Source organism: Leguminivora glycinivorella, chromosome 23 (genome assembly GCF_023078275.1).
Source record: "Leguminivora glycinivorella isolate SPB_JAAS2020 chromosome 23, LegGlyc_1.1, whole genome shotgun sequence".
NCBI lineage: Eukaryota > Metazoa > Arthropoda > Insecta > Lepidoptera > Tortricidae > Leguminivora > Leguminivora glycinivorella.
In genome coordinates, this window is record NC_062993.1 from 12,160,165 (window position 1) to 12,175,138 (window position 14,974).

Below are 14,974 nucleotides of genomic sequence, written 5' to 3' on the forward strand. Positions count from 1 at the left end.
AAACCGAAAATTAACAGTCAACATGTATTTACGGATTATCTTTAACTAGGTTAGCAACAGAAACTTTAAAACTTCAAACTTGAAATCATTTATTTGTCTTCATTGCAGAATGAGCGCCGGTCGCATGTACAGGCATTCCTCTCTGAATGATCTAATTCGCCGCGCCCTCAGCACCGCCTCTCTTCCCGCGACATTGGAGCCATCAGGCCTCTCAGCAGCGGATGGCAAAAGGCCTGATGGCTGCACTCTGGTGCCATGGAGCCTTGGTCGCCCCTTAGCGTGGGATGCGACCTGCGTCGATACGCTGGCCCCGTCCCACGTTGAGGGGTCTACGAAGAAGCCTGGGTCTGCCGCGGACCAGGCTCAGACACTCAAGCGACGCAAGTATTCGTTCTTAATGGACGAATACGAATTTGTGGCGCTTGCAGTGGAAACACTGGGTCCGTGGTCGACTGACACGAAAAAATTCGTGAAGGAAGTGTCAGTTCGGCTGGTAGGCGTCTCAGGTGACCCCAGGGCTGGCTCTTTCTTTGCCCAGAGAATAGGGTTGGCAATTCAGAGGGGAAATGTCGCCAGTATTTTGGGGGGTTTCCCGCAGGCGAATGAATTGGGAGAAGTTTTTTATATTTAGTTTTTTTTTTTTTTGTTTTTAAATTAATGTTTGTTTGTGTTAGCTGATATTTAGTTGTAAGATTTGCTAGGTTAATTTGTAAGATTTGATTTATGTTTAGAATAAGTTTTATTATTGACATATATTGCTAATTGATAAATACATACTTATTGATATCCATTGTAATTAAATAAATAAAAATGAATTTATTTGTTAAACATAGGTGTACAACAAACAGTAGGTCTTAAAGTATAACCAAAGACATATATAACTCCGTATAGACAGATAAAGTCTAAGAAAAAAACGTACCTCAGTACCACAGTATAATAAAGAGTACTATTGTACAGTATGGCCACTTCCGCTCCCCGCTGAAAGCGCCGCTCACTCCCTCTCGGTTACCGCACAGTTACCGCCTGTCAAAAACGCGAACAGTCAACCTGTCATATCTCACTCATAAAAGCATGGTACGCGTTCAGTCTTACAATTATATATATATTATTTACAAAGGAGTTTTTACATGTCAAACAATGGCGTGAACAAGGAAAGTATGGTTAATATTCTTAATTATAAATTGTCATAAAAATACATATCAATAACTAATTAGTGACTAAACTAAATAGTAAGTTTAAGAAGATGTAACAATTAATACTTAGGTACTTATTGCATTTTATCGTGCTATTACTATTCATCCAAGAATTCAGCTACTGAATAATAGGCCTTTTGGATTAAATGGGATTTTAGTTTTAGAATAAATCCTAAATTGGTGCGCGTGCTTTTAATATATACTGGGATCTTATTATACAGTTTAGGTCCCAATACATGTAAGGAGAGAGCGGTTTTTTTTAATCTATGTTTTGGCAATTCTAAGGCCGTTTTCACATTATCCGATCCGATATCGGATGTCGGACCGACATCCTACATCCGATAAACGCTTCCGATAGTGTCGGATGTAGGTCCGATAAAACGCATTGTTCCAAATCAATGAAGTATGATTTTGTATCAAAATATATTTAAAAAATGTTTTATATTTAATAATTATAAGCACTATATTCCAAATATTATATTGTAAAATTAAAATAACGAACATAAAAAATACTTAAGAGTGTCAGGCAAATAAATAATTTTACATTATACAAAAGATGAAAACACTAGTGTCCCCAATTCGGACCGATGCATTACAACCTTTTTTCAATGGAAATTGTCAACTAATTTGAATTTCGTTCATTAACAGCTGTTTAATAGACGCCATTTTTCAGTCACGCACCTATACCTACATTATATACGCACACAAACAAATATTATCGGCCGATAACTGGCGGGGGGTCCGGCATGCCAAAAATGGTCGGAAGCGTCCTGCCGATATCGGCAGTTCGATGGTGCCTCGGACAAAAACAGTTGTAGTAGAGTGCCATCGGCATTAAATCAGCAATTTTTGCGTTTTATATCGTTTTTTAGTAATAATGATCTATTAAATACATAAATGAAGACCTGGAAGCTCATAAAGCTTACATTTGACATCCTTCCTACATCCGATATCGGATCGGATAATGTGAAAACGGCCTAAGTCGTATTGTCTCTGGTCTCGGAAGCGGTTGCTGGTCCAATTTTTTTTTCGGAAAAATGTTTAAGTTTTGCCTTACGTATTTGCCTACCTCCAGAATCAGCATGCAGGGTAAAGTAAGAATATGAAGGTCAATAAATAACTGACGAGCCGGCGCCTCAGGGGCCACTCGTGCCATTTTCCTCACAATTTTCTTTTGTATGAGGAAAGGTCTGTCCCTGTCAGCAGCCAAGCCCCACAAATCTAAACCATATGACAAGACAGAATGACAGTATGCATGGTAGGCTATCATCAGGTTTTCTTTGGACAGGATAGGCATAAGCCGAGATATTATATAATATGCTGAGTTAAGTTTCGTGCATATTCTGTCGATATGTTCCTGCCACCTCAGACCGGAATCCAGAGTGAAACCTAAGAACCTCGCATATGCAACAGACGCGATGGCAGTAATTTCATATATTTGATCGCCAGTGTCCGAAATGTGTCAGTACCATACACAAAAAGGTACCGTGGCCTAAATTGCATTACACCTTTGGGGTACGCTCAGCTAGATGGCGCTAATATTTATATTTGACATTTTGACACATATCAAGCTAAGAATAGGGGCCAAATTGTCAAAACTGAGGTTCAATAGTTCTAAGCCTGTTTCAAGAGATGGCAGTCTATGCACTGTGATTACACATTTTAATTTGACAGTTAAGTAACTCTCTATAATACTCGATCCTCTTTGGTATAACACAACGTATCACTATTGTTTCGTCATATGGCATACAATACAATACAATACAAATACTCTTTATTGCACACCTCAATACACGAAACAACATAGCAAGTATAAACAACAACTTAAGAGGTAAAAACAAGAGGCGGTCTTATCGCATACACATAGTTGTAGCTACAGAGATGTAGAGGTTATATTTAAAAATCAATACTTAATAATAGGTCCATCATCATCCTCCTTGCGTTATCCCGGCATTTGCCACGGCTCATGGGAGCCTGGGGTCCGCTTTGACAACTAATCCCGTGATTTGGCGTAGGCACTAGCTTAACGAAAGCGACTGCCATCTGATCTTCCAACCCGAAGGGTAACTAGACCTTATTGGAATTAGTCCGGTTTCCTCACGATGTTTTCCTTCACCGAAAAGCGATTGGCAAATATCAAATGACATTTCGCAGATAAGTGAAAAACTCATTGGTGCGAGCCGGGGTTCGAACCCGCGACCTCCAGAACGAAAGTTGCACGCACTTACCGCTACGATCATAGAATACTTAATAATAGGTAAATAATAAAATAAATTAACAAAACATTGCAGTAGTATTAGGACATCATTAAAATGTTATATCCAGAATTTGACAAATATTCCTGGATTGAGTAGTATGCTTTACTTACAAGAAAATTATACAGCGTTTTTTTTAATTTTGTAAGTATAATAAATCTTTATTTACATGAACATATTTACATAATTATATAAGAAACTAAGACTAAACTGAAAAGCTAGCTAATGTCTAAAATTGGCCCTTGAGGCATTGTACCAAGGATACTGGTGACATTTCCTCGCTGTATCGCAATGCTGATACGTTGTGTGAGGAAGTCGCCAGCTCTTCGGTCACCAGTTACCTCAACCAGACGCTTCGCGATTTCTGTGAACAACTTGTTCGCGCTGGGACCCCGTGGACCTAGAGTTTCTACGCCATAGGGTACAAAAAGGTATTCTTTGCCAAGACTTTTGTATTTATTACGTTTCAAAATTTCGACACTTTGTAAGTTAAGTACTTATTTTTAATATTTCTTTTGGTAGCTTAAAAAAAATAAACGTGTTTACATTCGTTTTGTAATACATACTATAATATATAATATTAGGTAATGTTATAAATGGGAAAGTGTGTGCGACGTTTGTTTGTCCGTCTTTCACGGCAAAACGGAGCGACGAATTGACGTGATTTTTTAAGTGGAGATAGTTGAAGGGATGGAGAGTGACATAGTTTACTTTCAGACTTTTTCTAACTCGAGCGAAGCCGCGGGCAAAAGCTAGTATACATATAAAAACGTTAAATTCATTAAATCCTCAAATACAGTCATGTAAATCGTCATCATACCTAGCAAATTTCAGATTTTTTTGAAGTACCTTACCTACATATTTGAATACTGAAGAGTAAATATATTCTTATATTTGAACTACTATTATAATACATTTAAAGAACTGCGGTTCTGTATCATTTGGAGATCTGCTACGTAATATCTCAAATAATACTTAGCTAATATTTAAATAGTGACTATTATTTACTATTGTTAATGTGTAAGTGTATCGTTATTATCAATTAGCACGATCCAAATTAGATCAAAACTAGTTTTTTGACGATGATTTGTCAATAACTATAGTTAACACTTTCGTCACTATGACGTTGCAAATGTAAATACCAACTTCTTTACTACTTCGAAATTGATTTTTACTATTTGTGGCGTTCTCAAACAAAAGGTACATTGTCGCTTAAACATAAGGACGCTCTAAAACTGGGTTTTCTGGGTGGGTTTTATGTGACAACCCTTGAGTTGCAGGCGGCCATAGGCTACGGTGACTGCTTTCCATCAGGCGGACCGTATGCTTGTTTGCCACCGAAGTAGTATAAAAAACATAATTAGGTACTTTAACAGTAACGCTCTTGATAATTTGGCATTTTTTTGCGACCCTTCCCCCCTTACCAATTATTGAAGTACTGTTTCCAGTAAGAAAGTGTAAAGATATGAGCAAATTCGGTTATTATAGTATAAGCGACAATGAGGTAACTTTTACTTAAGAACGTCACATTTATGCAATTAACAATTAAGTATTTTGATAAACAAGTCGCGTTAATTGCAATGATTCATGCATTAAAACCGTTAAATTCAATTAATTTGCAATCAATTTAGTATCCGTTAAGACTGCGTAGCTTACATGTTGGGTTGTAATTTATTGTTTCAAATACCTTTTCCCCTCACTAGCTCGGAAACACGTGTTTTGTCCTTTAATACCAGCGGGTAAAAACGCATTTTATCCACTAGTGGGTAAAGTAATTTGACCTTGAATAAAGTCAAATTAACAGCTTTAAAATTGATAAAAGTGGGTGAATCTAGTAATTAAGACGATTTACCACCTGTGGAACTACTGAAAGCAGTGATAAACGCAATTTTTGCGTTGTAGTTTCCTCGCTAAAGTGAGGGGAAAAGTTTTGTGTTACACTCGGGTGCAAATGTATTTTACTTCTCGTGTGTTAAAAAACTCGCAAGTTCGGGATTCTATTCTCGAACCACTCGCTTCGCTCGTGGTTCAACTATAGAATCCTTTCACTTGCTCGTTTTTCAATTCCACACTCGGCGTTAAAATACAACTTTGCCCCCTTGTATAACAAATAACTATTTACTGTTCGTTATTTTTTTTTATTCATCGATTCATTCATAATTTATTTTATCCGTACACTTTTACAGCTGATAGTACGTTATTCGATAAACGTTTGGGTGCTGTTCAATTTTTCCATACAATGTAATTTTCCGTGGTTATTGTAATATTTAGACATTACCTAACTAGCCCCTCGAGTCAAACCGAGGATCGGCATACCTCGTTGGCGATGGCGGGATAACTTAGACTCCTTTTTGAGAGACTGGCCAGATGTCGCATAAAACCGGGAGGAATGGAAAAAGAGAGGGGGGGGGGGTGCTCAGCAGATGGACACAATAGGCTAAATAATAAATACCTAACTACCTACACATTTCTTTCAACTTTCAAGTTTCAGTTGAAAAAAGAAAACAAATTGTACCCATACACAAATTACACATTGTGATGAAGTGTGTAGATCCTTTTGAACACCTTGCCTAGTTAGCTACATCTGGTTAATAACTGCATAATAATTATATTATTATTCATACACAGATTACAGTATCTGTGCCAGACTGTCTGCAATGACTAACGTACTGAATGAGACTAGACAAATAAAAACCAGATTTTTCAGGACAAAATGTTTAATGTACTTAAATATAAGTAAATATTATCTTATCAAAGATGATGTTTGAGTCAGGTAGCGGATAAACTCGATATACAGCGGATTCTCCTTGGGTTTTTGACATTTTAAAATAAGAAAAACTGGCATTTTTGTATGAAAAACGCCTCCAAACTATTATCTAATTGCTAGAACCAGAATCTACTCAAAAGAATCCGCAAAATGTGTGACACCCCCTGAGTTGCAGGCGTCCATAGGTTACGGTGACCGCTTCCAACCGTATACCTGTTTGCTATCGACGTGGTATAAAAAAATGTAAAATAAGTAGTTATTTATCGAGGTCTGCCGTCTGTGACCACGTTTAGTGATGGGTTAAAAAAGTTAACACCCCCTTTTTCCCGTGGGTGTCGTAGAAGTCGACTGTCGAATACGTATGGGTTCAATTGTGATATGCCCTGTAATGTCACAATTTCGTTTCCTTCGGATAGTTTTAACCTCTTAGGGCCACTTGCAACAACGAAAATGGAGGGTTAACCCGAGGGTTAACCCACCGTTTTATATGGAATTTGACAGTTGACAGCCCACTAACCCTGAGTTAAGTGGTTGGTACAAGTGGCCCTTAACTACTAAGAGCACAGAAGCTTGAGTAATTTATTGAGCTCTGCCTACTCCTTTGAGGAATACAAGCGTGAGTGATTCATATTCTTGCCCTTTAAAAAAATTGTTACGGTTATTAATCTTATCTTATCAATCTTATCATTGATTCATCCGGCGCTACCCTATTAGATAGATATAGTTATTTGTTATACAAGGAGGCAAAGTTGTATTTTAACGCCGAGTGTGAAATTGAAAAACGAGCAAGTGAAAGGATTCTATAGTTGAACCACGAGCGAAGCGAGTGGTTCGAGAATAGAATCCTGACTTGCGAGTTTTTTAACACACGAGAAGTAAAATACATTTGCACATAAAATTTGTATGAAATTACTTTGCACTCTTGTGGATAAAACGCAATTTTGCTATCTGTTTTCGAAGAATCAAATGAGCCTTTACAGTCTCGTCTATAAATATCTATACACATCGAAATTTATTATTTGGGAAGAACGCAGGTCAAAATTGAATACAGGTAAATATAATTATGTACCTTATGTAGCTGACCGTACCAGTTGGCGTGGTGGAATTTCTTGTAAATACGTGAAGTACATTTTTTAAGATTGTCGTGTAATTTAGAACAATTCTCGTACATATTTCCTGATTTACAAGAAAGTTGAAAACTGGACTGTTACATAGTGAAATAGATAGCGCCCGCCAGAAAGTATGCTTCCTAGCGGTGACATATAAATCATTGTTTTCTTGTAAATACGTGTAGTTATTTATTTTTTTAAGTATCGGACAGTTTAGTACAATTCTCGTACATTTTTTCTGATTCATAATATAGCTGAACACTGGACTGTTACACAGTGAAATAGATAGCGCCCGCCAGAAATTAGTCTCTCCAGCGGTGACATATTGATCATTGTTTTCTTGTAAATACGTGTAGTACATTTTTTTTAATTAGCGTACAATTTAGGACAATTTTCGTACATTTTTTGATGTAACTTTGGATTCCATACGATACCATGTCACCGCTAGAAAGTATGACACGTTTAACTGAGTCAAAAAATACTCGTGGCGTCTTTATTAACAATTTTCAGCTTCGCCTAAAATTGCTACGCACGCCACTCGTCTTTTTTAACCTCACTTAAACGCCAGTTGCATAAAATACTATTAGACTTCGATTTTTCACTTCAGTTTCTTTAAGTACCTACCTAGGACCTATTATGTTTCAAATATAGAATTGATACTTACTTGTCATGTATTTAACAATCAAAATGTAATGTTAAAGAAAAAAGACACAGTTTTTACTACACAAATATCTGAAATATGACATGTTGTTGTTTCACTTTACAATTCTTTAGACCAAAAACACATGATTAAGTATATTGTTCTTAAAAACGAAACAATTAAGAGGGATTGTGAATGGCCAAAACCATTAATTGTCACTTAAAATGTTGTGACCTTCGCAATAATTATGCTTAGAAAACACAAAAGTGAAAAACACTTAGTTTTAACGTTCATTTATTTCACCAAAAAATTTTATAATTAAAATTTTGAAAAACCCCCGACCGCGACATAGTAGACCGATTTTCATGAAACATGGCTAAGAACACTCCCAACTTACCTACTCAGCTTTCAGACAAAAAAAACTAAATCCAAATCGGTTCATCCGTTCGGGAGCTACGATGCCACAGACAGACACACACACAGACAGACAGACAAACAGACAGACAGACAGACAGACAGACAGACACACACACACACAGACAGACACGTCAAACTTATAACACCTCGTCGTTTTTGCGTCGGGGGTTAAAAACAGTAAAACAATTATAGTTATTAGTTTTACAAGGGGGCAAAGTTGTTGTTTAACGGCACGTGCCTAAACTGATAACGGGTCCTAAGTGTCACCGTAACCTATGGACGCCTGCAACTCAAGGGAGGTCACATGCGCGTTGCCGACCCATTAGAAACTTGTACACTCTAAAAAATGAAGACCAACTAAGAGCAGTTTTCTCTTAGTTGACGTTAAGTTAATCACTACAATTACGATTTTATATAATTCAAATAAAGCTGATTACTAAAAACAACAAGGGAATGTATGATTGAACTAATTACTTAGGTGTTTTGTTATTCCTAACCATTGTACACCTTGAATCAATTATTAACTTGTTAGGCATAACTATGTAACATAGGTTGATTCAATCCTTAGTTGAACTTACTAAGGTAATTTAGTTAGCATAATTATTTTTCATGGAATTATTGAACAAGATCTTAATCGATTCAGTTACGTTGCAAAAGTAAGAGCAATCAAAATTACCTTATTTAATTTGTCTAAGATCTTATCAGGCTCGTATGGAATCAAGATGCTTGACTACGACTATCAAAATATTGATAGGAACAACCAAATTTTTTTAGAGTGTACACTCCTTCAAATATTTCAAATATTCAAGTAGGCTTAATTAAAAAAAAAAAAACACTTTTGACATGTCATACAAATTATTAACAATTACAGCTTAAAAATTACAGATATTACAATTATAATTATACTACAGTTATATGAAATTGTATTAGTAAATAATACAACAGTATAATATGGCAACTAAATATAAACGGTAGCTAATATTTAAAGTGCGCAAGTCAACTCAGTCCCAGGCGGTTTTTAGAAGGAACCCCATAGAGTGTTTCTATTCATAGTGTAGTTCATCGGGAATCCCTAACTCTGTAGTAGTCCGCATCGTGAGTCACATCTTCTGGCAAAGTTATTAGAGAGATGAAACATATCCGTTACATTTGATTTTATGATTCTTTCCGGATCGAATTTCCAGAATGGATAATTCTTTTGAAGGAAATAATGGACATATTATAGGAGGAGATTTTTAACTGAATTCGGACCATTTAACAGCTTTTAAAATTGACTAATACATTTATCAATGAATTCATTCATAATTTCTCCATGCACTTTTGCAGCTGATAGTACAGTTGGTTGCAAAGTTACTGAACCCCTGCGGACAAATTCCCTTCCCTTTTCATTCCCTTTCCCTGCGGATAAAAGTGCATACTCATTTTACAAATAAATTTTACTTTTAAACAGACAATCCACTTTTCCGGCTTGCAATGCGTGACTGATCTTGTTCTAGATGATTGGCTAAGATATGTAGTAAATCACCAATAAAAAATCGAATAGAACCCTAAACTTCAGACATTAAGTTCTAAAAACGTCTCTGGGGAGTTATCATCCATCGAGTTGGTAATTACAGTTTCAAAGGTTATTTTTGAAATATAACATACATTAAAATTCATTACTCTAATAACCCGCAAGGCTATCTTTAATCCTAAACTGAAATAAATGTCATATACAAAAAATGGCAAAGGCCTCCAGGTGTCCAATACAAAAACAAAACACAAATTGAAATATTTCGTATGAAAATAATTTAATTTGTTCTTAGAGTTATCTTTAACCCATTCAGAAACATCCCTCTAAACTAATCACTTATCTATCCGCAAACACATATTATAAAAAGACGACCGCGTACACTACTCCCAAGCGTCTGAAAACAGTCCACGCCGCCGCGCCATACAGGGCGCACGCATTGACGTACTCCGCATACGTGCATCCAGTAACCCGGTAGTGCATGATCGTTTGGGACCACTGCCAATATCGCGCTATATTTGGAACTCACGTAAGTGTAGCGATATGGTGTTTTGGTTGAACAAACGTGTTTTGTCTGTGGGAGTTTGTGTGGTGTAACGTAAACATTCGGCCTATTGAGATCAAAATATGATTTATTTCTATGAATAATTAGCATTTTGTAAAATGATAGGCGCTAATTTTGCTAAAGAGAAATATAATTTTAATAAACATTTTAGAGACACGGTCGCAAGGGAAAAAGCCAACAATAACATTGCATTTTTTTTTAATAAACAATTTAATATTTATATGAAATGCAGGTTATAGAAACCCCTAATTTAATAAACTTTTTAAAATAATTTCCAACCCAATTTTTTAAAGCTAAGATAAGATGATTATAAAAAAACTAAACAGTGAGAATTTTGAATTAAAAATATCAACATCATGTAAACAAATTTAATAATAAATACTTAATTGTATAATTTCGAAATGCGTTAGAGCAGCGTAATTATTCAGCGTAAATAAAAGTACAAAAATACGAATTACTTTTATTTTGAAGTTGTAAAAATTGAACTACATATTTTTATTATAATATAAATATTATTTGCAACGCATAGTCTCATGCTTTTTAAACTGCTACAAAAATGACTAATTAAATATTTGGGTACCAAAAATTATAATATTTCGACAGTTCTACTCCAATTTGCCAATATTTTCCTTATGCATATTTGGACATAATTAATTATTTATATGCAAATACGCAATTTTTTTTATGCAACTTGACAATAATATTGCAATAAATTATGCATTCACACGTTAATGAAACGAAATAAAATCAAACAAAAGTTTTGTATTAAATAACAGGTTGTTAACACATACAGTGTGTAAATCTAATACGGGCAAATCTCTTTACAGTGGTTAGTATAGGACATAAGAAATGAACTTTAGATTTTATCCATAAGGAAATAATTCGGCCCGCAATGTAGTGCAAAGACCCTCACGTTAAACGCTATTTGGCAGTTACTTTTAAAAGCTCATAATTTATTTATTCAAACTTTATTGCACAAAAGACATACTCAATGTACAAAAGGTGAACTTAATGCTATGAGGCATTCTCTACCAGTCAGCCTTAAGGCAAAGCAGAGAAGATTGGTGGGCGGTGCATTGGAAACAAAAGAACATCGCGTATGAAATGGCATTAACTGTCTTTACAACCATGTTTACAGGGTGTATATTGCTGCTATTTAAGTTACTTTTTACAAGTTTTTTTTTCATGTCGCGGTAACCGAAGACAGTATTAAGTTTTTTTTTTGTTAGTGTGCGTCAAAACGTAGAAGCTAAATTTGACCCACTTCCCGGTTTCCGATTGAGCTGAAATTTTGCACGTGACAATGCAATATTATGGTATCATGGGGCTGATCTGATCATGGAGCAGAAAGGTGGTCATAGGAACTGTCATGGAACGTCGTATCCCCATCGAGTAAGAGGTTTTTAGAACCGTCTCGGAGAGCAGTAGATGACTGTTGAAGGAAAGGTACAGTCGGTGATAAAAGCTTGTGCCAAAAATTATTTTTTGCACAAAACTTATTTTTATTATAAAGGGGCTTACTCTTGGCTACAGACTAGCCAAAGACAAAGACGTGGTCTGCGATGGAGTGAGCTCACCCGAAAGATGTCTGCTACGCTAGGTTCCCGCTACAAAGCGGAAAATATCTGCTACGAGAAGGTCTACGATAGCTGAGTTACCATAGTTCTATTGAACAGTTGAATTGTGTTACTGCGAATCAACTTTTTGACCCACTCAAATGCTGTCCGCAGAATTTGTTGTATATTTTTCACCCTCAATTTTAGGGTATTTGGGCATTTTCGCGAGAACGATTTCCAAAAATATTTTTTCTAAGGTAAGGATCGTGATTCTGAGTAGGAAAAACATTAAATTTAGGTACCTATTTTGGAAAAAAAGGTTTAAAATCTTTTTCCCCTCACTAGCTCGGAAACACGTGTTTTGTCCTTTAATACCAGCGGGTAAAAACGCATTTTATCCACTAGTGGGTAAAGTAATTTGACCTTGAATAAAGTCAAATTAACTGCTTTAAAATTGATAAAAGTAGGTGAATCTAGTAAAAAAGATGATTTACCACCTGTGGAACTACTGGAAGCAGTGATAAACGCATTTTTTGAGTTGTAGTTTCCTCGCTATAGTGAGGGGAAAAGTTTTGTGTTACACTCGGGTGCAAATGTATTTTACTTCTCGTGTGTTAAAAAACTCGCAAGTTCAGGATTCTATTCTCGAACCACTCGCTTCGCTCGTGGTTCAACTATAGAATCCTTTCACTTGCTCGTTTTTCAATTCCACACTCGACGTTAAAATACAACTTTGCCCCCTTGTATAACAAATAACTATTGTCGCAAAATGCCCATTTATACGTACTGTATAATTTACTCGTAAAACTCGTAAAACTGAGGCTTTTTATTAATCCCCGTCGCAAAAACGACGGGGTGTTATAAGTTTGACGTGTCTGTCTGTATGTCTGTCTGTCTGTTTGTCTGTCTGTCTGTGTGTGTGTGTCTGTCTGTGGCATCGTAGCTCCCGAACGGATAAACCGATTTAGATTTCGTTATTTTTTGTCTGAAAGCTGAGTTAGTCGGGAGTGTTCTTAGCCATGTTTCATGAAAATCGGTCTACTAAGTCGCGGTCGGGATTTTTTTTTCAAAATTTTAATTTTGTTGTTAGGTTATTAAATTAGAAGGTTGGATACTTAGTTCCAGAGACATTTTGAGCAATACAAAGACACTCAAATCTCTCGACCGACATGTTGATCCGTCCACCTATTCTTCTGACAACCATAAAAAATAACTGTTAAAGATACTTTCTTTTCACCTTTATTAAATTTATTTACAACTAGCTTTTGCCCGCGGCTTCGCTCGCGTTAGAAAGAGACAAAAAGTAGCCTATGTCACTCTCCATCCCTTCAACTATCTCCACTTAAAAAAAATCACGTCAATTCGTCGCTCCGTTTTGCCGTGAAAGACGGACAAACAAACAGACACACACACTTTCCCATTTATAATATTAGTATGGATTACTCGTACCGGGTAGTACCTTCCGTGTCTCACGAATATTTTTCCCAAAATATAGTATAACTAATTTTCAAGCAAACCAGTTGACCCTGAACTTCGAATGTCATATAATGTTCTACCTACCTAGGGTTAAACCTAATCTAGACACCTAAGCTCAGAGCAACTAAGGATTGAACTACATTACAAATGAGCCGGGGATCGATCGCGTGACCCTGCCGCCAGGAGAGGGGGTCGTACGAAATCCTCGAAAAGAGCATTCGGCGTTTAACAAATGCTGCTCACATTTCTAAATTAAATGGAATAAAATAAATATAATTATTATCTTAAAGAGTGTGTCTACAACTTTTGACTATTCACAATCTCCAATTATTAACGGTGTAATAACTAAACCCACACAAAGTTGACCTAAAATGAGAAAAACGTATGTCGCCGTTTAGTAAACTTTGTTAAAAAAAATCAATACTTTAGTTATAAGGTTAAGTGATTCTAAAAGCCAGATAAATGGACTACAAGTTTTGAGGTTTTTTATATTTTTCCTCTCAAAGGGAACAAAGAAATTTTACCTTAAATTTAAACTATCGTAAAATTTCCATACATTCGCCATTGCTGTCAGAATTCTCCTTTCGATTAGACGCCGTGAGCGGCTCATCGGAGGCAGACGTGTCGCAGGTCGCTCCGCGTTGACGTTTAAATTTGACAAATATTTTGAAAGAAATTAGTGTACGTACACGAAAAACCATACCAGTGTAAAACTGTGCTCAAAATAAATAGGGTAAATCAATAATGTCAGGTGGAGATCCAATCTCATTTAAAGTTTAAAGGTGCATGGCTTGTACATAAAAAATAAATAAAAATATATCACATTATTAAAGAAAATAACGAACACAACCGAATGACTATAAATGATTTCATTCTAGTTCGGTTAAATTGAAAAAAGTTTCATGCTTTCTTTTACTCATTGGAATACATTTTCATTACGCTGGTATTCACAGGACGTCATTTTAAAAATATATATGACAGCACCTACGTCAAATTTTGTCAATCAAACTTCACAGGTTGTATGTAAACAATTACAATTTAATTTATTTTTACATATTTAGATACTTATTAATCGATTCTTACTTAGAATAGAAGAAAGGGAAATGCGGGCGGGTATATAAGTACCTATTTATTAAATACAATATTCCGTATGGTGTGCTTCTGGTTCAAATTTATATATAAAAAAATGTTTCAATTTCATTAAAGATTACTCTGTGCATACCACGAACACGTAAGTAAGCGTAAGTTGATCGTTGTTTAGAAAGTTAACGCTCGTTTTGAATGGCACTTCTCCATTTAACTAGACCAGATGTACATGGAACAGTCACCAGCATAAGTATTATGACTATGAACGGCCGTAATAACATATCCGATTCTCTATAGGGGCCATAAAGTATATGACGACATATTCCCGGCAAAAAATTGTGATGCTTCCTGACTGGCAAAAACATAGTCTCTCTTTCTAGCGTCTCGCGAGCGTAGCGTC

At 35.9% G+C, this 14,974-nt stretch overlaps 1 protein-coding gene across 1 annotated transcript in view; it reads left to right on the plus strand.

Annotated features, from left to right (window-relative positions):
* The first annotated feature begins 10,302 nt into the window (after positions 1–10,302).
* The window catches only part of LOC125238388 (sodium-coupled monocarboxylate transporter 1), a 40,951-nt gene continuing 36,279 nt past the window's right edge, over positions 10,303–14,974 (plus strand). The window contains exon 1 of the mRNA XM_048145702.1: positions 10,303–10,420. The gene's annotated coding sequence lies outside the window, so the exon portion shown is untranslated. The remainder of the gene's footprint in view (positions 10,421–14,974) is intronic.